The 25,331-nt window shown below is 39.5% G+C and overlaps 1 protein-coding gene across 3 annotated transcripts in view; it reads left to right on the plus strand.

The window, feature by feature from the left end:
* Nucleotides 1-238: 238 nt before the first annotated feature.
* LOC115905384 (sorbin and SH3 domain-containing protein 1-like) overlaps nucleotides 239-25,331 on the plus strand; it is a 158,587-nt gene continuing 133,494 nt past the window's right edge. For 2 of the 3 annotated variants that reach the window (XM_030951625.1, XM_030951626.1), the window contains exon 1: nucleotides 239-324. The gene's annotated coding sequence lies outside the window, so the exon portion shown is untranslated. The remainder of the gene's footprint in view (nucleotides 325-25,331) is intronic. The other variant, XM_030951624.1, reaches the window with a different exon arrangement.

Consider the following 25,331-nt stretch of genomic DNA (forward strand, 5'->3'; position numbering starts at 1 on the left):
ACCCCCCAGGAGCCAGCAGCGCCCCACACGCGCAACAGGTCGGGCAGGGCCCTCCGCGCCCCCCGATCCCGGGCTGCTCCCGCCTTCCTCCGCTCCGGCCTGGGCTCGCTTTCCCGGCTGGGAAGCGCAGGCCCTCTTTGCTCTGGCTCCCGGCAGGGGCTCGCTCCGTGCCGGCGCCGAGCGGGTGGTTCCCGCGCCGCTGCCGCCGGGCGGGCGGGGGGCGGTGCCCATCGCGGCCGCCGCCTGCCGGGGAGCCGCCGCTCGGCGCGGCGCGGCTGCGGCGTCCCGTCCGGGCGGGCACGGAGGCTGCCGTGCCGCTCCGAGGTAAGCTCCTCTGCGCGGGGAACTTCGCGGGTCGGCCGGGGCTTTCGTAGCTATGGCAGCTGGTCATTGCCCTCCGTCTGCAATGCAAATCGCCTTGGCTCCATTTTATTCTTGAGATTATTTATACCCATAAGGACTAGTCGTTCTTTAAAGGGCCATCATGCTGTGGGATATTAGCGCCTCTCTGTTTTTCCTAGTATCCAGAGACGGTGTCGATGTTATACCACGATTTTTGCGAGCCTTTATTCAAGCCTTATTATTTGCAGGTAGAATAGATTGCAGATGCAGAGAAGTAGGTTTGGGAATGAGCTTCTCGTGCTTGTAAATAGAAGTGCTGTATTTCTATCAGGGGGAAGGGGGAGCAGATTACAACATTGCTTTTAAAATGAGAGGGAATGCGCACGGGCATTTTTTGTCTACCTTCGGACTCAGCAAACTGAGTGAATCTGGTGCGGGGAGTGTGTGTCTACTCGTCCCGAGAGGGCTAAAGCCAGGATGTATGCATTACGGTTGTTCATTCATCAGCGGCTGCAGATAATGCAATTACCAAGTCAGCGGCGCATGGGTGCTGCCCTGCGTGCGACATGCTGAGAATACTGTACTTTAGGAAGCCAACACTTGCTGTAGTTTGGATAAAACAGAAGCTGGGAATGGCACAGTATGAAACCGTTGTGTCTTTGAGTGGAAAAGAGGCTACTGGTTGGTCTCACTCTATTGTTTCTGAAGATTTGTATTTTGTGTGCTTCTCTGCAGAGGTGTAAATACCTTTTGCAAGCAGTTCATAAGGAATTCAGGAGTGAAAAATAATTGGCAACAGCTTCAGGTATCACCAGTGCCTCATGAATGGTAGGGTGGTTTAAATGTCTGAGAATATGCAGTAGTTTTTTGTCAAATCCTACCAGAGAAAGGGCTTCATTTAGCTCTCAGTTTTTCTTCACAGATCAGATTCTGCAGCTGGGGTATGGCTACCTCACTCCTGAGGTGTCTTGGAAGGGAAGGAGAAAAAAATCACCAGCATGATTGCCATGGACACAACAATTCCTTATTTATTTATTAGGCTATTAGGGTAATGAAGAAAAGCCATGCCTGCCCTGCTGTGCAGATCTCATTTCAGCAAAACTGCCTGGGCTCCTGCTGTTACCCTTGTTTGATTTTTAACCAGTAAGTGCCCTACACTCGTGTCAGTGCTGTGGTTGTTACTCCTTTATGTATGGATTCAATAAAGGAGCTGCCAAATCAAGGGCACCTGAGTGGAATCCAGATGGTTGATACTGGGATTTGTTCTAAGTAGAATCTTTTCTTCACTCTTCTGCCCAAAGATCAGTGTTTCCTTACTTGTAGTTGTTGCTTTTATATTCTGTGTGGTATTGCTATTACTGCTGCTGCTTAGGGTAAGTATTTGGTATATTAGTATTTTATTTTATTGATTATGCCGCTTGAAGATGGTTCTCTCTTGTATGTCTTGATACCTGGTCATAAAAAGACATCTGTCCCAAATGCTTTTCTCTCTAAGAAATGAGACAAGGCAAGGGCTGGTTTAACTTGCACAAGGTTAGTGACTGATTGGTGCCTCTTGGCTTCTAAAGGCTGGACCACATTGGTTCTGCTGCCTGGGTAGACATACCAAAAACATGTATGTATCACATTTGAGTGTCCCTAATGAATCCCATTTCTTTTTCTTTTGCAATCCTCTTTTCTTCCATAGGCATACTTATTATCTTTAAACAGGAACAGTTATTTTTAAAGACAATCCTGTTCTGTAAAGCCAATATAGATTCATAATGATATATATAAAGTAGTGATATAAGTAGTGATATTTATAGAGTTAAAACACAGCACGTGTGCCTTTTTTGGAATACATCAGATATTTTGTAAACAGACAGAGAAACACACATACACACAAGCTCACACCTAAGGTGTTTAGAAGAAGAAAGAAGCAGTGCCTAGTAAATTTCACATGCCCAGAAGGCTAATCTAAAAGTCAGGGAGCTAAGAATGATGTGCTCCATGTGAGTATTATTAGCAGCTTCCTTTTTCCTTTGATACATAAGTGATTCAAAGGGTACAAATGTAAGGGTTCCTCCAAAGGAAGGTCATGTGATAAACAGGTCTCTTCTTGTGTTTTCTGTTTGTAGGGGAAGGAAAATATTTGGAGTAGGGGGAAAGGAGAACTCAGAGAAACTTTGAAGCACTCTGCAAATGTTGAATTACAAGTTTACTGCTTTTGCAAAGGTCGACTCTGGGGGAAAAACAGGAATGTTAAATGTTTGTGAAAATTACACGTTGTGTTTTGAGGGATGCGCTGTGTATATGGGTGCAGTGTGTGTGCACACACTCGGGTCACTATTGAGACATGGCAGCAGATGTTCACAGAATCTACACATACTGATGTGTTACTGTATACAATGTGCTAATTAATTGATGAACCTACTACAGACTGCTTTGTCACAATGGTGTTCTGCAATAGAGAGCTACACTGGTTCATTCTCTGTTCCTCCATGTTTCTTTGGTGTTATTTTTCAGTTTTTTGTATCTTGACTTTGCCAAATGCCCCTTTGGTCTTACGACAGCACAGTGCAGATAGGGAGACCACAACAGTGCCCTTGCTGGTTCTGTTTGCTTTAAGCAAAAACTATAATATATTATCTCCTAAGATGGATGAACAATTGTGATGTTTTCTCTCTCTGTGGAGTCCTTTGCAAGGAACCACAGAGGTTCTGTTGGTCTGATTCTGAAGTCTTCAATCTCTTCCATAATCCCATTATCTGCTGTGGTGCTATATATGTGAATGAGCATTAAGGAATTAGGTTGTACAGTGTGTGTTGTTTGTGATGCAGGTGCAAGTTAAGACAGGGTCAGCACTTTCATTGATTAGTGTAACTTATATTAGAGCAGAGACTACCTATAGGATTATGGAAACTGCTGTGCCTTTAAGAACAGACAAGTTTTCAGCTGAGAAGCTTTTTTTTTTTTTGTGTGTGAGAGAGATATTTGATTTGGATTTATTCAGCATTGGGAAATGCACTGGCAGCATGGATAAAGTTCAGTGTTCTTTCAAAATTGTTTTTACTTCAGGCCTTTGAAGTTCTCAGTCATGGGTAGGTTTAGTCTTTACTCTTATTGTGTAAAAGACTATGCTAGGGCTTTTACTTGCTGAGGATCCTTGCTTAGGATCTCTGAAGTAGGAATATAAAAGCCTGGGTTTTCAACAATGTTGGATACCCAGATGCTTTCCTCCACTTTTTCCTTTTCCTTGGGTGACAGATACTTAGTCTGTATATCTAAATAAGGCTTTATGAACCTGACCTTAGTCTTTAGTATGATTTCAGCCTCCTTTGCAGACTGTATTGTGACCCTTCTGCTTGTCACAGTATAAGCAGGTTTTGAGTCAGTACTTGGATCGGTTGTAGGAGAGGCTTTGGGAAGTGATGCTGTCATGTCTTCACACTCAGCCAAGAGAATGCTTACCCAAGCATGACAGTAAAGGCAAGTGTGCTACCGTAGGTGTCTTTCAAAGAAAGTGTCATGCTCACCCAAGTGTACGTGCTTGGGTTCCTCAGCACTTCTGAATTCTTTTTGCATGAAAATTGATCCATGCCAAACTGCTTGGGCAGTGGTGGTCAGACACTTTGTGATAACTGCCAACTTAGATACAGTCATGCCTCACTCTCATTAGGGTTGCTAAAACAGACACTATGTGCCATCACAGACAGAAATACTATTTAAATATTGGGTGAAATAGCACTTCTGTATGTCCTTTTTCATGGTTTCACTAAGATATAATGAAGCATGATTAAGTAATTTTGGATTCTTGCATCATGGATGCTGTTCTTTGGAATGTGTTTAGGAAAACAAATACTATTAGATGAGAATAATGAGGTAGAAAAACTGGTTTGTGATGTGCTTCTCAGATCAGACACTTTGTATTGGAATTTGGGTGTGTAAATGCCCATATGTCAGTTGGTGTTTTATTCTTTCTCACTTTCTTTATATCTTGACATCTATCTAATACATACAATGTAAGCCTGGGTTTTTGGATTTCTTACCTATTCAGAGTATGAGGAGATGATCTAGATTGATTTTTGGGCAAGTTGCTTCCGTAGCCTGTGTGAAGTCTCTCTAGCCACAGAATTACAGTGTAGCACTAAATCTGTTTCTTATCTACAAATGTGAGCTTAGCAGGCAACTCTGCTATCACTTTCCAGTTGAAGGAAATGAGATGTGGAGAGGTAAACCAATTTCTAAAAAAATTTATCTTTTATATCCATAGCCAATCTTGTAACAGTTTATTGATGTTTTCCCTCTTCATAAACAATAAAACTTTGAAGGGAGTGACCTTATCTTAGAAAACAAACTGCTGCTAAAATTATTCTTTGCTAGGAAACCTTCTGAAATAATTCTACTTCCTCTTAGACGGAGAAGTAAGAGAAGAGTATTTGGTGCTGTAACAGCTGGGGGTTATCAATGCCTCCATCAAAATGGGTAAACAGGAAATGGCAGCATGCAGGAAAATGTAGTTTGTCTACAGAATTGATTTATAGCTATAATGGTCTTTCAAAGAATCAATTATTTGCACATAATCGCAGTATGAATGAAACCTGCCCCAAGACCAGAAGGCTATTCTGGTTTTGAATAAACACTGCAACCCTCATTCATTCACATAAGTAACAGAAGTTATATTTTTCTTAGAGCAGAATGAACATAGTTAGAATGAAGGTGACTGTTTGGAAAAGGAGACTGATACCAGAATATGAGTTCATTTTCTTTTTTTCTATGTCTGTATCGATCCTATAATTTAAGAATCAGAAGTAGTGGTTGATGAGTTATTATGATGAGCTTTGTGAATTTGCTACCACTTTCCAGTGTCTGCAGTGTTGCCACTACAAGAGACGTACCAGTGGTGCCAGGAAGGCCAAGTCTAATGGTCCTTGGAGTCAAATGCCTTTTTATAATCACAGGAATGGTTTTTCCAAGTTAGGTAAGGTGAGTTAGGCATGTGAGGCCATAAGAGAGAAAGGCCAGATTTAGGGACTGTGCACTTAGACTTTTGCCCAGCTACATGTGAGGTAGTGTTAGCAGTCACTTAGATCAAGACCACAGTTTAGAGGAGCTAAGAAAAAGCAATGAGCCCTGCATCATCACAGAATCTTGTTCGACATAATCTGAAGTTGTAGTAGGTGTTATCTTAAAAATATTCATATCAATCCATCTGAAATTTGTATGGTATTTATGGTAGATAAGGATATAATAAAAAAACTAGTCTAAGTAAATTTATAGATATTTATCCTTTTGTTATTAGTCTTACTTAAGCAAGAAAGAGTACAAGATTGAACTAGGTCTGTTTCCTGCTCTTTTTATTCTGTTGTGATGTGCTCTGACTGAGCTCTTTAAATACTGGGAAAAACTGTTCAAGTAAGACATGTCTTTGCAGTGGTGGTACTTGTAACTTCCGTCAATTGGTCAATTTTGTAGAATTTTGTGGAATGAAGTGTTGGTTTTATAAATGGTTACTTTTCTGAAAACTTGGCTGAAATTTATTTGTCTGTGAAGTACCTCTAATCCTTATGGAAAGCCCTTTGTGTTTTGGGGACGAGCCTGTCACAAAATATAAGCTGTACTGAGAAAGTTGCCAGTCATGCAGCACTGAGCTCCACAAGTGTCTGTGGAGCTCAGTGCTGCATGACTGGCAACTTTCTCAGTTGATATTGAAGTGTGGTTGGCAGTTTTTTTGCTTAACTCTGAATTGAGTTTTTTATGGTCATGACGGGAGGCAGACCAGTGCTTGGCAGGGGGAGAGACCCCAGGAAGATTAGGTGACCTGTTGGTTTCTGTGTTGTGCCTTGGAGGATGACCCAGGTCCTAGATGCTGGGTAATGCACCTGGGGTCTGACTTCATACTGCTCCCAGCAAAAAGCCTGAACTGAGTGGGAGTTGAAGCTGCCTAAAAAGGCTGTGAGTCCTTGCAGCAGATACTGTAAGACTGTGGGCTATTTTCAGATGATTCTCACCTCATCTTGCCCATCTGAAGTTGTCACTGCAGGCATAGAATATTTGACTACAGACTGTACTGTGGAGAGTCTCCTCATGGTGCTGGCTGTTTCTAAGCTTTTCTCTGGCAATGCCAGCAGAGTCACTGAATGCTCATCCTGAGGTTCCTTCCAGGAGGTGAATTCAGTGCTCCACACAGTTGTGAGGATACAATCTCTGTCTCCAGAAGCCTTAAAAAGCTCTTTGTGTGGAATTCCCTCCGTCATGTAGTGTGAAAGATATGGCACGTGGTATTCAGTGATGTATCAACTTAGAATTACCAGTCACATCTTTTGTTGCAAAAAAAATTGCAATGAATTTCTGTTCACTTCCCTGTTCGAGTATAATGTGTTTCAAGAAGATATCTTCTCACAAACCTGTTGGGCACAAGTCTACAAAATCGCAAAAGAATATATCACATACACAAACATGTTGGGGGGCACATAAAAGCTATATATACCCCAGAGTTACAGCTTCCAGAAAAAATCATTAGGTATTGCAGTTTCTCTTGATGCAGTGTGACTTTTGAAGAGAGAGAAATAGTACTCTTATTACACATTTTAATAGGTGACTAGATATTTGGTTTTGTCTCTTGTCTTGAAAAGTCTGAGCTGTCAGTACAACTAGACTGAAACCTTTTAGGCTGATTAATTTTTAGAACAACCCACTAAATATTTTACATGCTTTAATTTTTTAATCTTATCTATATACACTTTTCTTCAAAGAGATTACGATATGAGAGGAAACCTTACTACAATATGTGTTAAGAATTTATATCACTTCCTCTAAAAGACTGACAAGTGCAAAGGTTGTGTAAGTATTCATTTTCTCACTCTATCTTTGCTTCAGTTTCTTCTCTCTTTCTCTGTTGTACGTCTCTGAATCTTTTAGTTGGGTAAGTAACCAAATAACTGTTTCTTTTTTGAGAACTTATATGTCCAGCAGATGTGTGCTTCCTTCTTGTAAGATGATACATGAATGTACAATAAATGCAAATCCATGTGGCAGAAAGTTAACTTTCTAGAAGGTAGGATGTGCCAAGCAACAGTACTGTTATAAGTCTGGTATAGACACACAGTCATGAAGAACATGTGGTTAGTGTCCTACCTTGCCATATTATTGGGCACCATCTTTTAGCACATCTGTGAGTTTTGAGTCTTTATAGCCAACTGTACAAAAAAATCATAGAATCTGAGACTCCAAACCTGGAAATTACATTTCCTCAGACACTGAAGACACTGGATTTGAATTTAATATCTTGTGAAAGGCAAGAAAATACTTTACTTGCTATTCTAACATCTAGGTGTTTCAAAGACCTGTGCAAATTGTGTTGTGATTCTCCTAAAAGTGGTGCTTAGTTACACATATGGCAATGCACATATGTGCGCACAAACAATGTATTATCGTTCTAGACCTTTTTTCTGTTTTACTACCTGGATTCAAAGAGCACTGGCACCAGCAAAGATCAAAGTCCTCATAAGAGTAGGCTTGTGCAAATACACCAGAGACAGCTTTTGGACTAAGCTAGTGGGAAGACTGGGATAGGAAAGACTGGCAGAAGGATAAAAAGGCAATGGGGCATAGTGCTGCTGACATGGACACTTGCATGAGGAATGACAAGAGGCCTGGGGGGCTCCACTTTTTCCTTTCCTTCGTAGTTTGGCTTTGTTCTGTGATCTGGCATTACTGGGGAGTTTCTATACTTGGTAGTGAGTCCTTTCCTGCCTCAGACAGGTATGAGGTAGCAGAAAAACTTAGCAGAAAAAACCTCACAGACATTCTAGTCTCTCTTTTCTAGCAGTTCACATTGTTTTGTGAGATTTCCTTTGTGAGGACTTTCATAAGTAATACACTGCTTATTCAATTGTGAGATATGTTATCTGTAAAAAATCCTGAAAGTACTGGAAAGAAAAGAAACTTCACAATGGCTTCTCAGAGGAATTGCTGTCTTACTGGATGTATGACATACTCATGACAGAGCAGACCTTCAAGCCTGGGTACATTTATTAACAGTAAGCTTTTAATGAAAGTGTTCTTAAAATAGGTATAATTTTTTGCTTTAGTTTGCTACGTGGTCTCTAGAACACTATTCTAAAAATACCTCTGTTTTAATCACAAGGCTGTGCTTGTTTTCTTAAAAATTATTTCTACTTAAAAAAAGGAAACAAAACCCTCAGAGACCATTTCCTATTACAATTTCTGGGTCACTGCACCCCATTGTATGATAAATGAATATGAATAGGATAAATGACTGGCCATCAGTCTTTGTGTTTATGGTGTTGAATGAGTGATTATTAGACTTAAATCATGTTACTCATGTTTTATTTCTAATTAGTTGAGAGATGTGATGTATCTTTACATGATTGTTGTGATCTTTTATAAAAACACTAGTTGGTATTTGTATTGGTGGTAAAACCAAACAGTAAGAACTCCAAGAGAAAGAGTTTATCAAGCAAGTAGACTAGGTGGAGATCCTTGGGTTAGCAGCCATGGAGAGGCAGAAGGGTTACTTAGGCTGTTACTTAGCTCTGAAGGATGGAAAGTGGGATAGACTTAGCAGTCAGACATTCCACATAAAATCACTCTGTTCAGTGCAGGAAATGAATGAGGCAGAGGTGTTCCTTCTCCCTACAGCTGGCTTTAACTCATGGCACTCCTGCCAGTAAGTCTTTCCTCAATGTACATATTTTGTGTGCCTGTTTCTCTTTGGGTGGAATTTTGATTAAAAAGAATCCAGGTTTCTTGTTTTGCAATCAGTTTTCTGGCACGAGTAGAAGCACCTCAACATCTCACCTCAGCTCCTTCAGCTTCTCCCTTGGGAGAGGGTTTTACAGAGTCCTAATGTGTGCATTTGTAAGATTGAGAGATAGCATCTGGAGAATCACCTGCTATGTTGTGAGGCCTCATTAAAGAGAGAACAACAACAGCAACCCTTTGCCATCTCACAGCCTTCACTTTTGTTCTTTCCTGCTGTCTTGCATTGTTTTTTACTAGAACAAACAAGCAGTGAGCGCGCTCAGATGCACGCTATTTGTGCCCAGTGAATAGCGTGCCCCATGGCGTTAGGCATGGACTCATTGTGTTGATCTGAACAAATGTTCTGCTGCTGATACTGCCTCACTAGAGCTCAGACACTGGGTGAGCTGTGGTATTTTGTGACTCATGCTTCATCAAGCTGTAACTGTTAGCTGTTATTTAGCCTTTACCAGCGCAAGGGATTTAATATCTGATCCAAATTTATTGGACTTGACGGAAACAATCTCTCATTGCCTTCAATCAGCTAGATTCATCTACAAGGATTTTGGGCTGAGTTGTCAGGATAGGATGTTAAATAATTTCTCCCTTTTGATTTTTAAATTTCAGTACATTGGTCTGGAATTAATAGAGAATGAGAGAGACTGTGGAAATACTGCAGTGGCATTGTAGTTGCTTTTGAGCAACATTTGAGGCTCAGTGGATGGTGTAGCCCATTACTGCCGTACCACAGTTGACATGTTTCACTGGAGATGACAAAAACACCTCTTGAACACCACAATGTTTGGCCTGTGATTCTATCCACCACTGCAGAAATTCCCTGCTGTGAAGAGAAGATGTTTGCATTTTCCAGAGGTCAGCACAAGGGGAAGTTCCAATCATGAGTGGTTCAGTGTTCCCTGTGACTCTGGAGCTTGTATAGATTCCTCAAAAAGTGTTGCTAGAAGAGCTCTGGAGAGTGCCACAGATACTACCAGTTCACAGTTCAGTAAGAAAAGACAATGTGGGCATCTCTTTCTCTTCCTTCCAACACAGAAAATTTCCCAATCTTAATGTATTTAAATGAACATTTTAATTTACCTGTTGTTGTCACTGGAGCTGTGTAAGTTTTCTTTTTATTGAATGTGACATTTCTCCTCCTTTTTCTCAAACATTGTCTTGCTGCCTCTTTAGGTGAACTACTGTGTTGTTCATTGTTTGTTTTTTGCTTTTAAAAATAATATAATCTAATTTTCAAACTCTGGTGTTCATAAAGGCTTGTAGTCAGCCCTGTGAAATCCTGTGACTAATTCATGGTATCTCCTTGTTCTGTTATGGAAATTTACAACCCTTTGGCTAAGATATATGATAGATATTTCATAGAGAGTTTCGTTTCTTTTACAGGAAAACTAAAATTTTATGATTTCATGCCTATCAGAAGTTTTATGCCTCTGCTGGTATTTTGCAGTACGGTAGCAGCACAAAGACCATGAGGTCTCCCACCTTTCTGGTGAAGATTGGAGAAGTCTATAGGAATTTCAGGCTGATTACAGGCTTTAAGACCCATGTGTTCAGGATGAAGGAGTGCATTCCCTGTTACATAAGCTAAAGCAAAATCACAGTTAGTGGATACTAACTCAGTGCTCGGCAATTGGATCCCATCCAGGTTATACACTCATATAAGTCAATTTGGTGAAGCCTACTGAAGTGAAATCTACTGTTGAATTAAAAAAAAATCAAACATAATAATTGTATATAGACTCATGACCTTCGAAAATATCATGCTGCTTCTTTGGCAAATCAGCTATGATAAAAATTCAGTCACCTGGCAACAGAAGTAATTTGTCAGTCCTGAGTACAAGGACACCCCAAAGCCTCTGTTTGCCTTGTAGCATTGAGTGACAAGAAATCCTCACTACTTGAGCTGCTGGATGTCACAGATCTCCTTGTCTTGGGTGACTCCTTCATCCTGAACTAGCCTTTGCTTGACAGTTAGCTCCTCAGACAGAGCTTAATCCTGTGAAAAGTCTGCTTTACATGGCATCTTGCCAAGCCATGGCCTGTCCTTGTTTTAATTCAGATTTAATTAATCAATTCTGTTTCTAATGGCTTAATAAACTAAGGCCAAGTCTGAGAATGCAATTTATTTTGTAGTTGGAAAGGCTGCCACTGAGGTGAAGACCATTTTGCTTCAATAAGGAGCATTGGGATCACTGCTTTTCATTATTAAGGCTCTATTAGAAGTGAGTCATGTTACTCCTCTTGTCATCGTATACATGCATAGGTACAGGTGATAATTCACCTTCTGCAAGCTGGGGACTGAGTACAGGGTAGATGTAGGGGAAAGTGTTCAACAGCAAGCTTCACTGAGTCTGTCTCAGCACCAGTCCTTTCCTCCCTGCAGTGCTATGCCCACGCTCTAGTTGACACATGCTTTGGAACAGGGCTCTCTGGAGCACCTGTCACGCCTCTTGATGCAGTGTCTGAGAGGGGAGGTTTCTATTTCCAGCTCTGTTACTGATATAGTGCAGGGTGACGTGTAAATTACACAACATTCTTTTATGCTTCTACTCTCTCATCTCCAAAATGGCTGAAGGATCCAGCCCAGTCATGGTAGCCTTCTACTGTGCAGCAGGAACCCTGGTTTATTTGTGCTAATGTCAAAGATGATTTTGACATTAGGAGAGGGATGTTATGCCCACATCTAATATGTGAACTTATGTGAAAACATGGATTCTGCAGGAAGCAATGCTGATGGCTCAGTGCAAGGCAGTCCCTGCTAGGTGCATGCTGACTGTGGTACCATCCACAGTAAGTAGCTGCTGAACTCATAAGAGATAATGTGAGCAAGAGATCTGGTTGTCTTAACACTTAGCATTTTGTAAGTGTAGAGAGCCATTAACTCTGGCAACATCCACTAAATTTGGATATGTCATAGAGTCACAGTTCCAAGCATCTGTCGTAATCTACCCCAGAAGCATCTGTGTTCCCTGTAGTGAGTACCGGAACTTTCACCACGTGTGGTTTATGGGAGTGACTTTTGAGTCACTGTGAGTGGAAAGTACAATAGAACTGTGAGACGCTATCTTTGTGGGGAAAAAAAAGTCTTTGCTGGAGTTGATTTAATCATCTTCCCTTCCATAAGCTTCCACGCTAAATGCTGGAACTTTCTACATTTTGTTTTGTTTGGTCAGTGCTTTGTGTAAGTCTGCTAGTGACAAGGTTTTCAGAAGCAGTGTATGTATCTTTCTATTTTGCTTTCCCCTCTATGAAATGTTGAAATAAACACTTTTCTAGACACCGAGTGGTTGTGGGCCATATGTTCCTTTAAAAGTTATAATTTCCCACTGAGATCTTCTGTTTCCATGAAGTTGTTCTGTGTGTGTACTGTGTGCCATCAGGCACACTGGCTTGAGGAACTGCATTGTAACCCAGCTGGATACAGTGCTGATGCTGAGATCTGAACCCAAAGCATAGATCGAGTATTTGGAGCCTAACCTGATGCCAGATCTGAGTGTGAGTGAGAAAAACTTCTTTTTTAGTTGTATGCAACAGAGAGCATACACAAAAAGTGTCCTGGGATGATCAAGAGTAGATGACTTGTTTATGCTCACACAACAGTGATAGCACAGGGACACTCTGAGCCAAATGGACCATGTAATAGAGGATCAGCTCTTCAATCACTAATCACACAATTCAATTCACTGTATACCCCAGCATTAAAATAACTGTTTATTCCCCCAACCATTCTCTACCTCAGACACTCACTTCATGTGTGAAGGTAAAGTTAACAAGTGCCATGGATCTTCCCAAGGTCCCTGATGGTTCCTGTAGAAGAACCTCTGTTGCTTGAATTTCAGACTGGATGATGCTGAATTCACTCAGTATGCCAACGTATTCCCATCCTTGGGTGTGAATTACATGTTCAAGCCCTCTTAAAATACTTACATAAGTTTACTCCATTTTTGTTAGCATTGTTAACAATGCTAACATTGTTAACATTGACCACCCAGTGACTTAGAGGGTATTTGGGTCCATCAGTTTGCATCTAGCTCTTTTCTTTCTTTTTTATAAAGGCCAACTCCAGATCAATCAGGGACGTGGATGTGGCAGAATTAGCTTTTGTTGTGACAGCTGGCCTAGCACATATCACAGATGTGGGCTTATGTTGAGAGAAGGACTGTGCACAAAGTTCACTGCAACTATAAAAATAAAGGTGGCCAGTCTCCCTGCTGGGAGTTGGGCTCTTGTGCCTTGAGCTCCAGGTGTGGACCAGGAGACCCTTGTGCTCTGTGCTGACCCAGCCAGAACAGGAGGGCATGGACAAGGAACAGCAGAATGATCAGTTGTGCCCCTTTCATCTTATTTAATCGTAACCTTCTCTAGTTACTCTGAGCCATTAGTTGTCCTACTCCATTTACTATAGAAAGCATCTACATGATTAGTCCTTGGTTAAGTTTTGGATGTCCAAATTAGGAAAGCTGGGAGCACAAAAGCAAAGGAGCACAAGGAAAGAGAAAAATACTGTTAGCTAAAGGAAGAAGGGATTTAGCATGCGATCTCCTTTCAGCTGGACTCTTATGAGCAACTATTTTTCTGCCTTTACCTTAAAAATCCTTTTTAGAATTTTTTTTAATCCAAAACAATTCTGTTTGTTATGCAAATCTTATAATAACCTCCCTTTCAGCCACTTTAATATTTAATAAGAAAATATAATTTTGGATCTAAAAACTGTGTGTAGGATAGGCTTGCAGTGCAGCTGGCTGCCTGCTAGATGTTTGTCCACTACCATAGGGTTGTTAATTTCTATAACCCCCTGATATTTAGGATGCGCTAAATGTATGAAATATTTAATGTTCTTCTGGGGACTTCTGCAAGCTATCATTAAGTAATCTATAAAAGATAAAAAGTGCACTTGTGATTTATTATGCTTTTTTTCCCCATTTTATGTAAAACAGGCCGAAAGCATCCCTCTGTTTTGTACCTCTGGTTTTCTTCTAGAGAAAAGCATGTCAATTTCCTTTGATTTTCCCTTTCTAAAAAACCAATTTCTTCCAGAGTATATGCAGTATTGATATCTGGTAGAAATATCTCAGGGTTATTATAAGAATGGAAGTTGGCTAACTGTCCAGGGGAGAAATATTTTTATTTTGATTGCTTAAAAGTTTAAAACAAACAGATAAAATCTCCAAGTTTTTGAACACCTGAATAAATATTTGGGAGAAAAGCTGCTGTTTGCCAGAATATAACAGAATGTAACAGCTTGTTCCAATAGATGGCTGAAGGAGCTTTATGTCTAAGACATCTAAGGAGACTACAGCATAAGAGAAGTGATATTTTAAATGAAAGGAGCAAGTGGTAAAAAAATAAAAAAATCTGAACATCTCTCCCTCTCATTTTAAAGTTTTCAGGCTTTAGGGATTTAAAAAAGAAAAAAAAAAAAAGAGGACACAGAACAGAAAAGGTCATCTTTTATGTATTTTACCTTGGAAGTCTCTGTTATATATATTTAGACTGATAAGCAAGATAGAATTTATGGTAGCAAATATTGACTAATTTGTTGAACACATACTTTTGTATGAAAAAACAGCCAGGTGGCCACTGTTTGCTGGACATAAAAAAATATCTCTGAGTTGCAACTTTTTTTCCCCTCACCAGTTGTACATATATCTTCATAATTTCTGTTCCACAGAACATGGAGAAGTTTGGAAAACATCTTTCTTTTGCTATTATTGATGATTAGTAATTACTCTGGCTTTAGGGAATGATTCCATTTCTTTCTGCCAGAGGATTTTGGTTTTTATCAGGCCCTAGTCAAGCCACTGTGCCTTGCTGTGTAAAACTTGACTTTGATAAAGGATTAGTGTTATATGAGTGTGTTGCTGGGGGTGATGCAGATGCGTAGCGCTGAAGTGGAGGGAAGGACTGAGAATGCTTCTAGGCACAATCTCTCTGGCAATACAGACCAGGATTGTCCTCCTTTCCTAGGAAATAAGATAACTCATAAAGTCACACTCTGTCCTTCAGTTCCAGACAGAAAACAAACTAGAGTCCTGCTTCTATCTTGCTTAACTCTATGTATTTGCTTTGTACTGTGTTTCTAGGTATGTGATGTCTTCTGGGAACTGCTTCTCAATTACCTTAACACAGCTAGCCAATTTAATTGACTGATTCCCAGAGAAGCTTAGAGCAGTATAAAATGAGATCTTTTTTCTTAAACTAATTTATAGAACAGAAAGCATTTTCCCTTAGATGTTTTTGGGGATTATAAAGTATTCTACTAGTGCTTTGTGATGGGCTTTTTTTGGTTGATTTGTATGTCTGTGTACTCAATGCTCTGTAGGATAAATGGTAACTGTTTAAACTGTGAGAATTATCCTGAATCCTCTGCTGCATTTGGAGTAGCTGTTGAGGAGTATTGAAAATCATTATCTGCTTGTTAAGGGATTTGTGCTTTTGGAGCAGGAGCATGTGCCTGCTGTCCTTGCTGAAGAACTGTGAATGACATGAGTACTGTGCCATTGGTGAAGCCACAGGTAACTCGTGTGGTTTCCATAGTTAAGAACGTTGCACAGTCTTAGTGCAATAAGGTGCTCCTTTGCACAAACTGGTGGTTTATAAATACTGCATAAATACCATGGGGAACGTGCCTCTCAAGTGCTGCTTTGTGAGAGAGAGAACAACCATGAGAAGACATTGAGGAGAGAAGAGGACAAATGCAAATCTTTACTGCCTCAGCTCTTCCTCACATTGTTGCTTCTATCTTTAGGAAATGGATGGAGGGTGACACTTTTTTCCTGTACTGGTTTACACTATTCATGCCTAAGTTCAGGCAAGATTAGAAGTAGAAGTTTGACCTGGATTTCAGCAAATTGCTGTCACTAGAGCTGCATTTGATTACTCCAGTGCAATCTTTCAGGTCTGTGGTTCTGGTGAACGCTGACACTAAATTGGGGAAAGCAAACTTGCAAAGTTAATATAAAATGACTGTAATGCCTTCTCTGTATGAAATTCATCACACCAGAATGCTGTGAAGGAAACCCTGTGGTGAGTACCATATATTTGGGTGCTGTTAAGGCTGGTAACTGACTAGAAAGCTGTCTTTCTAGGTACTTCAAGATAGCCCAAAATTCCAGATCCCTCTTTTTAAGAAGCACGGGAAGAAGAGTTTGGTGAGTTTAATTCAGTTGGTCGTTCTTGGCCTTAAGGGCCATCATCATCATGAATTTGGAGTGATCACTGAAGTGTATTTTCCATAGAGTACAGTGACTCTCCATTTTCTTTAAGGGAAAATGCCTTTGCTTTCTTTTAGCTCCTGCTTCAAGCAATCTGACTATTCTATATAGAAATTAAGTTTTGTTCTTTCTATTTCTGAGCCAACTCAGAGCAGCAAAAGCCCCATCCTTAAGCCTGGGCAGTTCACGTTCTGATCCTTGTCACTGAGTTTCTAATGCAAGTTCAGGTGATGCTGCATGAAGCTCCCATGAAAATGCCTGCATGGAGCATGGAGAAGCTTAGTTGCAGTAATTACATCCCAGTGGCAGTGCTGCTATAACTGTAATTACAATATGTAGTTAAGGTGATATGGAACTGTATTACCCACATGGGCCCTTTTTTTAATTAGAAATGTGCGATTCTATTTAAATTCTCAGGTGACCTAATGTAATATAGTCACTGATGCCTGCAACTGAGGCAGAAATGCCAATGTAGTCATAAAGGCCTTTATACTTGGTTCACTGAACCTGACACCATTTCACTCTAACTTGTCTTTCAATCTAATCAGTCTGTACTAGAATTTAAATTCAGCATTTTTTAATATATTGTCATGGTTTCTGTCTGGAACATTAGACACTGGTCTTTTTATTTCCTCTGCTGAGCAGCATGATGGCAACCAGTAAAGAGGTCAGTGACAATACGAGATTGTTTAATGATAGACAAGAGCATCTACACAAATTCTGTGACTTTCATATGTGGATATCTCTACAGCTGATCCCTTCTCTCCTCCAAAATAGTTTCTGAGCACTCTCAGAATTCATTTTTATTTTCCTATTCTTTCATGAGTAAGGTTTGAACCCAGAATCTGAGCATCCTTTAAGATTATATATATATGGCATTTTAAAATTGAGGTAAAAATTGAACGATTTAGGCTCAGATTTAAATTAGTTAATTAGTTATTGATACTTTTCAGGCACTTAAAATTGTTTATGAAGTACTTCAGATGATTAAGTATGAACTCTTCTCTCCAACCTCCTTCTTAACATGCTTAGAAAAGGAAAAATGAAGATTTATTTTTCATTACAATACTGAGTTGTCCTATTGCAGGATTATTGTTTCTCTGGAAAACAACAGAAGGAATTTTCAGAGGGAAGCATTAAAATGGGATTTCTAAAAGTTCTGAACCAAACAAGAAAAAATGAAATATAATAAAGATTCAAAATGTCTAAGATATGAGGTTATCTGAAAAATGAAGCAAAAATTGATTAAAACAAAATTCTTGAGTTGGGAAAGGCCGCTGCCCTGATTTGTGAATGTTTAGCCATAGCCCTAGTTTCAAAGTGGTCACGTAAACTCAGCTTTTATTACATAAATATTCTAAGATAGCCAAATTCTGGAAATTGAAGCCCCGAATTACTTGTGCCATGAAAACCTTAATTCAGAGCTCATTGTTGCAGCTCTTGTATCTCTAAAGAGCTATAGTGCAAGTCCTAAAAGCAAGTAGTTCTCTGTGTGACTGTTATGAGGCACAAAAATCATCCATTAAAGTTGTCCTATGATAATGATAAAAATATATGTCAGACCCAGGCTGGTCAGGACCTGCAATTGTAATTTCTATATCCAAATGTTCTGTGTGAAATTTCTCCTTTAAGCTATTACAGTTGTATTTCCTCACCCATGGGCTTAGAGTCAAAATTCCCTGCTTCTGTAATTCTTTGTTGGCAGTGCTGCTATTCTGAAATTTTATCTGAAGTAATACTTAGCAACTCTTTCTTGCTGCTTTTGCTATGGTCCTGGCTAAATGTAGGCATTCTGTTTTTTATAAACACTCTTCTATCCTAGTTTAACATGTAGCCATCTGTTTATTTTTCTCTTTTGTCACTATTGTTCTGGTTTCTTTTTCAGCCAGACTTTTCATTCTTTTAGCAATTATTCTGGTGCATCTGAGATTCAGGTTATTGAGTAGCTTCTCCCCCACTTGCCTGGGCTGCCTGACACCCCTTGCTAGCCCTGTGCTCCTGTTGATATCTGCCCACCACTTTACACCTTCATGAATTCACAGGTGAAATGGGAAGGAGGGGTTGTCACACCAAATCCACCCGCACACATATGTCATGGACTGAAACATGCTCTGATGAATGTTTATGATGATGCTGCACCAGGACACTATGAGGAGAGAGGCGTGTCTGGGGAACAGGGTCTGCCAGGGGCTGTGTTTCAGGTGGCTTTGTAACACTTGGTCATTTTTGTCCTTCAGTTTCTGTGTAAATCCTCCTTAGGCTTTATTTACAAACATTCAGAACCACTTGTGAACTGGAGCTAAAAGGTGAAAGTCTTACTTACAATTTGTCAGAATGCTGTGTGCTGATGATGAGCCTTTTTCTCTTGTTTCTCCCCTGTGCTCCCAGATAAAATGAGTGGTTATACACAGTGTACTGGGAAGTTGTGAGGGTTAATGACTCATCCCACCGTGCTCTGAACATTACAGAGTGCTAGGAAGGGATTTTTGTCTCTGTATAAAGATTCTGCATTTCTGATATGAGTTGAAGGGTTCAAGCAGATATTTTGAAAAGCATCTCTTTGTATCTAGCCACGTATTCCAAGAGTTTCATGTGGCTGTTGTTGCAAAGTTTATTGGAAAAGTAGTGGGAGGACTGCCCCTATTTAAGTTGCCTGACTGGTAGAAAGGGCAAAGCTTACAGAGTTTTCAGATGAGTACAGCCAAAATTCTGCCACTTGACTTGGGCCTGCTTTTGTTTGGTGAAATCGCAAATAGAAGTTGAAAATGTTTGTTGTGAAAGAAATTTGTAGGAATTGTTGTGTTTGATACTTTTCCTTTTTAAGTAGAAACAATATAAAGAGCTTAATTCAGAACAGAATAAATCTCAGTGTTGTTGCTGTGTTTGTATAAAACTACACTGCTCTGCTCTACATTTGCTATTAAACTGTTTATAATAGTTGAAATGTCATTCCAGAGGAGAATTTGGCATAGACTTCTTTTCTTAGGCAGAGAAAGCCATTTTATTCCATGTATGGACCTGGTCTCTCAAAGCTATTTTAGTGAGTAGCTAGAAAATGTTTTTTAGTGAGACATGATTTCATTTGTGTTTACGTGCATTGGCCAATTTAATGAGGGAGCCACACTGTTCTGCAATTCTGCTCTGCATTGTTTCAGGGAAAAACCAGGAATTTTTAGGCGCAGACTGGATTATGTGTTTTTTAAATACTTTTTTTAAAACCACATCTTGAAATCACTGTATTCTCAGTTTAGCTACTGAAGAATGAAACCCTTCTGTGCCTAGAAGAGACTCTGCTAAAAAAATTGCATCCCCAGTTGGTGTTAATCAACATTGCCTTTAACAGAACCAAGCCATTTTTAAACCATTGCAGGCACTGATTCCAGCTTTCACATCTCAGCCTTCAGAAAAGCATTAATTTCTCTTGTTAGAGCACAGTGACAGGAGGGTGAAGAAGATCCACTGGTTATACAGTGGAATCAAAAACTTTTATCCTTTGGACTGTATTGTGGCCGATCTGCAAAAATCGGATGTAAGGATATGGGATAGAACTGTACTACTCTGGAAATGGCAGCTGGGCATTTGCTCCCAGGACAGCTTCCCAAAGGGAAGGATCCCCAGAGGGTGGTCAGGGAATGATGTATGTTTGACTATATTTATATTTTGGCACTATTCAATGCTTAAGAAATAATTTTCAGTCTTTTTCTATTTGAGGCACTATTCGGTGTTTGTTTAGAACCCTCCCTAGTAAAAATTGATATGATGTGATCTATCAACTTGGAGGAAATGTTAAAAAGTGGTGTTTATATATAGTAATACTAAATATAATTAGAAATAGTTGTCTTTTATGCCATTTAATACTCCTTTGAAAGTGCAGAATCTCTAAGTAGCAAATGGTTACACTAATGAGGCTGCCCAGTCTCTTCAATATATATTCTAGAAAGTCCTTTATTCTTCTTTCAGGGGATTTGTCTCTGGAATTAAAGGGCAAATTGCACCTCTGACAAGACATGCAGCCTTTGTCTTGCGACTACTGACTGCTGACATCCATTGTTATAATCTTTATACTTTAAGTGACCTGGAGTCAGATTTTCAAGGTATTTATTTGCTTAAGAGCCATTAGACTCTAAATGGGATTTCAGAATTGCCTAAGTAAATTAGAATCCTAATTCACACTGTAGATCTTATTAGGAGACTTCATGTATCTCCAGGTGCCTAAACACCTTTGTACAGCTGCCTATTGGATACTGGGAGCTAGCATGGAAACATCCCTCAAGGCCTTGGCAAAACAATAGCCAAAGCACAACAGTTTTTGGCAGACTTTTGAAATTAGTAATTCAATTCAAATTACTGAAGAAGAGATGAAAGGCTTTGAATTTGTTACTGATGTTTGTTTTTCAGAGTGCTGTGAGTCACCAGTTTGTGAGCCCATGTTTCAGTGCTGGGCTGGAGTGGATGTGAGGCTGACAGGATACAAATGTGGCCTGTGCCACTTGCAGCACCAGCTGCGCTTAGTCTGGAGCCATGTCACACTTCTATTGATGTGAATAGCGACTTACAACAGACATTAGCAACTGCAATTACATTGTCAAATACACCTGGAATTTACTGGATGCTGAAGAACACTTATCATTAAAAATGGTAAAGGTAGAGAAGTCAAGAGAAGTCAGAGAAACCTTTATTAACTTACAACAATGGTAGAGTAGCTCTCAGTAATAAAGGGTGGCTCTATACACCCCAGGGCAGGACCACATGGTAAAGCTTTTTGTATTTGTTGTGTTCTTGGAGCTGGTGGACAAAGTCTTTTTGTTTGAAGCAGCAGAGATTCATGTTTCTAAGTTAAAGTGTTTTGTCTGGGAATGATAGTCCTAGTGTATTCTTTTCTTAGAACAAAGGAGGATAAGCAGTAGCAAAACACAATGAAGTGTTATTGGTTAGGCACATTGGTGTTGAGAGAAGAACATCATGTCATAAAATTTAAGCCCCAAATTCCAAAGAGCTATTTTGTCTCAAAAGCTAAGTTTGAAATATCAAGACAAATTCCCTTGTTTATTTTACTGGGAATTTCACAGGTGCTGAAAGGCATGAGATTCTTAATAGCAGTTAGGTTCCCAAATACCTTGCACATCTCTGAAAATACTGAGTAGAAAAAGTCAATAACACTCTTCTGAGAATGTACTACATGGAGAGGACAAAACACCTGTTTTGAGCAGTGATTAGCAAAGGCTGTAACTACAGCTGGGAAAATATTACTGTATTCATAGTTGTAATGGCATGCTGCTGTCACTTGAAAATGCTGAAGCTCTATAGTAAGCTGTTAAATGGAAGTCCATTAATATCCCCTTAAAAGTTTTTCATTCCAGGTTCTTGAGTATGTCTGCCTCTTTTTTTGCTACAATAGGCAGTTTTGTTTTCTGCTTACTTGCATACCAAATACAGTTAGTTAATTAATAATTAATTTCCATTTATGCAGAAACTTTTCTTATGCAGGAAAATATATTGTACAATAAAAGTTTCAGACCCATTCTCACACTAAAAATTGAAAGTCTGGATGTTTATTGTAATCCTGCTTCTGGATATTTTGCAGTTTATTCTAGTTTAAGTAACCTTTGAAATGGTTAGATGTGGAAGCTCCATGTTTACTGGGTTTTTATTGTGACTGTTATACGGCAAAGTGGTGGTAGATTATTAAGCATGCTAGATGGGGAAGAAGCAAATATAATGGAAAGGGTTGTGATGACTGATTCCTAGGCTTTAAGTTTTTAAGACAGTGTTTTTAGGGGCTATAATTCCAGCTTTTATTACTGCCTAGTCATGTGGAGGCAGGAGATGAACCAAGTATTAAAGGCTTAGAAATAAATATGAGCAGAAATTAAGATTGTGTAGTATCTGATGGAGGTACAGGTGGATGAAGGGTAAACAAGCCATTGGAAATATGGAAGTGTATCTTTAATGCCTAAGTCTCAGATGAATGTGTCCTTCAAGATGGTTTCTGTTTTGTATGACAAAAGGTTGTGCTGTGGTGTAACTAGTCCAGCTCACTGTGTATCAGGCATCAGGTTGCTTGTTGGTAGGGATCTTGAATTAGTCCAAAGTCCTCACAAATAAGATATTCGATGCTCAGACAAAGAAAGTATTTTGGTAAATGACATTGCAGCTTGAGAACAGAATAACTCCTGTGTGTGTCTGCTAGGTTAGGTGATATGTGCAGTGTTGCAATCTGTCCATTTGATAGCATGCTTTGAGTGTTCTAAATATTATGTTTATTTGTTTGACAGGTATTATACTTTCCTATTCAGAGCTCATATGATTCACTGACAGTAGCAATTCATCTATAATAATCTTCCTTGAACATTTTTTTTTCATAAACATGAACTAAAATGATTTTTGGGGAATCAGAATGAAAAGCCTTTTAGATTTAAAACACTTAAACCAAAATAGCTTTTCACACAAGATCCTTTGCAATGTCTTTCTCTTTTCAGCACTTTTTGTAGTACTATTCCCAGAGATGAACTCACTAACAAGAGACAGGGACTGTAAGATAAGAGTCTAAAACCTGATCAGATACCTCAGTGTGAGCTGTGGGAAATGCGTGTATCATGGAAAAAACAGCTTCTAAAAAGAACACCACCACCAATAAAAAAGCCCTATTGTTGTGAAGATCTGTGGATATTATTCTTTAAGTAGTGCCAAGAACAAGATCCAGAGTCAGGAAGTGGTATTCAACTTTATTTGTTATCTTAAAGTCCATGATATCTTCTCTGTAGAGACAAAGTCAAAGACGCTAATTTTCTCAGTAGCTTACAGACTTCCTCAAGACCTGTTTTCCCCAGGTCATTTAACTTAACTGCTCTATGACTGCAAAAAGTGAAATGATAAACTGTCTTTTACTGCAGCCTGGGTGTCTGCGAAGGGTGCTGAGGATGAAAGGATGTTATATCTCCTATTTCCATAGAGCTGCATTTGATGGATGTGGTTAGTTAGAAGGAAAGGAGACAATTATTTTATTACAGTATTTGTATTACAGTAGTGCTGGTAGGACACAGAACCACAGAATCCATTTTTCAGGCTCTAAACAAAAGTAAATTTAGTTCTTGCCCCAAAAAGCTTACGTTTCAAACAAGTGTTGTAATGTAGAAACATTTTATCAATGGTTAAATGAATGTATCTTTTTTTATCTACCTCATTGAAGGATCCTGTAATGAAGTGAAAGCTTGAGAGGTGGAAAGCAATTTTCACTGAGCCTAAAACAGTGCTGTGTAATTCTTCCTTATGACACTCCTGAGTGGTTTCTTGTTTTCTCAAGCTGTAGCAATGGCTGCTACTGAATGTCAGTTTTTCAGACTTCAAATTAATTTATTCTCACTTTATTTGACATCTGCATGCTGTATCTAAGTTTATCTGCTTGTTAACTATCCACCATCCACTGCAGAGATGTTCTTAAAGTAATATGTTGTATCAGTTCAGCAGTCAGCTGGATGTATTGTGGGTTTGGAAAAAAAAAAAGGAAAAAAACTCAACCCCAAACCCCCTGAAACAAATTGATTTGGAAGTCTTTCCTCATCTTGTTATGGTGGTTCAATTTGCAATATACTTGAGCATGCATGTTACAGTGTATGCAGAGCCACAGGACAGATAGAATTATGAGTTGAAAGGTGGTTGTTCTTGTAGAATCAATCTTGCACTGCATTTTTCAGTGTCTCATTATGTATATATTTTAGAGACTTGTGCAAGTTATTCAGAAAGCTCCCTTCCAAGGAAGCTGAACTCTGCTCTTCACCCAGGGTCCCCCCACTTACCTTTGTGACAAGTATGGTCTCTGGCATTGCACCTTCCACTGTCTTGCTGCCAGCAGTCTCTGTTTATTTGATGATCTCTTCAGCTATAATTGAGTAGATCATGTTGTAAAGTGGAATCACCTTCTTTACATTTGAAGGCTGGCTCCAGGTGCCCTTGTGGGTGTGATGATAAGGGTTTGGGAGGTGGTATGAACTATAACTAAATCAGAAGCTCTGTTCCTGTGTTCCTTCTTCTATAAAAATAGGGAACTTGTTATATGCTTTGGTTCAGTCATAAAATGGAGCATGTGGGCGCAGTAGGAAAAGCTTTTATTTTCTTAGCTTCTGAACTAAAAAAGTGTAAGCTTAACCTCTTTTTTATTGTTGTGTTTCTTATTTAGCTTTAACATAGCATGGCAAAACCAGGAAACATCCATTGTAGTGGCTGGCCTAATCTACAGTAGCATTTCCCTTCCCTAAGGTGCTCTAGTGCTCACAGTGATGATAGATAGCTATTGGTATTTTAATTGGTGTCTAGTGTCCTCTCACTGTCACCGTGCCTGGATTTTTGGTAGTCCCATTTGGTGGCTATGGGCACTAGGGTTAATAGGAATGCAGGCATGGATGGTCTGGGTCAAATCCCTCCATGCTTTAGTTTGTTAAAACTTCTAATGGCCTCCAGGATGTGATAGAAAGGGTATAGCAGTTAAAGGTATCTTTCATTATCACAGACTAATTAGAGCTGTCCTAACTTCCTGAGGGAATATGTAATGATACCCAGTAGTTACAGAAGATTGAAACCAGGCAGGAGTTATTAGGCTGTAGAGGAGGAAATGTACCTCTTTCTGCTCTTTAGCTCTTTCTTCTATCTTAATGAACTGTAATCTGGATGAAAAACAAAGCTTGGGAAAAAAAAGAGCAAAAACTCTCTCCATTCTCTTGAGCCTGTACACTTAGCTCCTAAAGGAGACTAGCAGTGTTTTCTTTCTCACTGGAGAAATGTGACTACATGGCAGCCCTCCTTTTTCAAATTGGGTGATTTTTTTGCTCCTTTTCTCCCTTAGTTTTTGTTTTATTTCTCACTTGCATTGCTGAGTCTGGTGCTATTTTGCCTGCGTCTCTAAAATGAAAACAGGCTTTGTGCTCATGAACTTCTAATGGGAAGTGATGACAAGTCCTTGACTGAGGCAGCATTGCCCTTGTGTTCATGAAATATTTTATCCTTTCTGATATCATT

This window comes from Camarhynchus parvulus, chromosome 6 (genome assembly GCF_901933205.1).
Source record: "Camarhynchus parvulus chromosome 6, STF_HiC, whole genome shotgun sequence".
NCBI lineage: Eukaryota > Metazoa > Chordata > Aves > Passeriformes > Thraupidae > Camarhynchus > Camarhynchus parvulus.